The sequence below is a fragment of the Stegastes partitus genome, unplaced genomic scaffold (genome assembly GCF_000690725.1).
Source record: "Stegastes partitus isolate 25-593 unplaced genomic scaffold, Stegastes_partitus-1.0.2 Scaffold962, whole genome shotgun sequence".
In the NCBI taxonomy this organism is placed as follows: domain Eukaryota; kingdom Metazoa; phylum Chordata; class Actinopteri; family Pomacentridae; genus Stegastes; species Stegastes partitus.
In genome coordinates, this window is record NW_007578693.1 from 243,527 (window position 1) to 245,745 (window position 2,219).

Sequence of the window (2,219 nt, forward strand, 5' to 3'; positions counted from 1 at the left end):
CTACAACGTCGTCAGCAGAGGTGTCCCGCGCGCTGCCTGACAGGAAAACCAGCGTGTAGCTGCGCTGCATGTCCAGCAGATGTCGATAAAAGACCAAAATATTACCAGATGTAATTACAGAGAGACCGATTAGAGGACAGGTCATGTCTTTTAAAACTATTTCTAACCACATTTACTATTTATATTATTATTCTCTTCTTGATGTTTATTATTTCCCATTTATTAACACCATTTAACCTTATTTACTCACATCCGGTTACACATATATCACATTGAATAATACATATATTTTATGCTCTCACTGATGCACTCCATGAATACACTATCATTGTTGTACAGTCAAAGACTGTTTTTTTCTTTGTCATGTCCATTTGTTGTTTTTTTTCTTTATTTGTTTTGAAAACTAAAAGAAATCTAAATTGAAGTAAGATTTAATAAAAATAATTTTTGTTTGTTAGGTTTTTGTTTGTTTGTTTGCTTGTTTTTAAATGCGGCTTTATTTAAGATCCGGCTCATCACTAATTGTGTGACTAGATGTTTCAAATTTATTCACATGACATTTTAATTTAATATAAAATATTTATTATTATTATTATTATTATTATTATTATTATTATTATTATTATTATCTTTAAAGTGTTGGGATCAGGTATATATATTATGTCATTTAATGTAATCTAAAAATATCTATTAGTCTGGCATCATTGTTCTTAAGCTGTGTTTAAGTGAGTTATTAATAATTTAACAATGTATTTCAAACCATTGTTATAGCTTCCTGGAAGTGTTGGGATATGGAAAAAAAAACATACAGAGTAATTTACATCATTATGTGTGCATTGATTTAATTTTTTACATTTTTTGATCATCGTCAGAGTGCTGTGATTGTGGTGAGCTGATATCCAGAGATAAACGTTGTTCCTCCGCATGTTTTCTCTCACACTCACACACACCATCATAGCTGTCTGCTGGACTATTCAACATTTCTGCACTTATCTATTGCTGTGGTGCCTTTTTCTTTTCTCTGGAGTGGAAATATACTTGAAGACTTCCAGTCTTTCTGACAATATTCAGCACCTGCTCTGATGGATTCCCAGTCCCATGGTCCATTTAATGTGTTGAGTGAACCAGAAAATGAAAACTGAGCAGAATTGTTTTCCAGGCAACCTGGTGAGCGAGAGTGTCTCACACATTTCAAAACACGCTGAAAAATCACCCCTGCAGCAGACCAATGTTGAGCGTCATAGCCTGGGAGCTTTTATTCTCAAAAACGTTTCATTTATGTCTCACATTTTGAGGTCAGAGGTCAGTGAGCTCTGTTCTAAAAACAAAATACAATGAGGATAAAATGAGTTCTACATGACCCGCGTGTGCTCAATTTTTCTTGTTAATGTAATTCAGGATTAAACATTTTAAGAGGACAGCAAGAAAATAGCATGAATGCTTTCGATCAATATAGAAATATTCCAAGCTCAGTTTGCAGCCTTTTTGTGCAGTGGGGAAAAATTGCAAATGCTCCAGAACTCTGAAATTGTAGTGGCTCAGCTCTTCTGAAAATCTTCTTTAAGGAACTCATTCAATTGTTAATGTAAAGCTGGAGAGAGAACTTCATTAGGAGGCTGTCTGTTGGCTCGCTTTCAAAGTAAAAGCATCAAAGGTAAGATTTTTTTTTTAAAAGGATTTTTTTTTTTTACCTACTCACAACAAAAACACATTTATATTTACAGACAATATATGGATCCTAATAATATATATTTATTAGTTTTGTCTCCTGGTGCTGCTTTCCTCTTTTCTGTATATCAGATCCTATTCATAGAATGTAAATTGTTGGAAATGTCAATAGTAATAAGAAGCAAAAGTGCATGTTGGAATTGTTCTTAAATTAAGATGTATTAGCAGAAGAAGTCAAATCCACATTTGTGATTGCTCATGCTGTCATTTTCTTTTAAATCCTAAACATCCCATATCCAGTGCTTCTCTAAATAAAGCAGACAGCAGAGTTTCTCTTATGCTACAGGACGGCATAATGATGTTGGGGAGGCAGCCAGCATAATTATGCACCATCATGAACTGATGATTCAGCAAGCAAGACTACATTTAAAAAATAAAAAATAGCTTCCATCATGATGTTTTTCAACCTTGAAAAATTCACATGGGTATCTCCTGTACTTATAAACTAATTTCCCAGTGACTGGGCCTTTCAGATACAGATGTCTTTATGC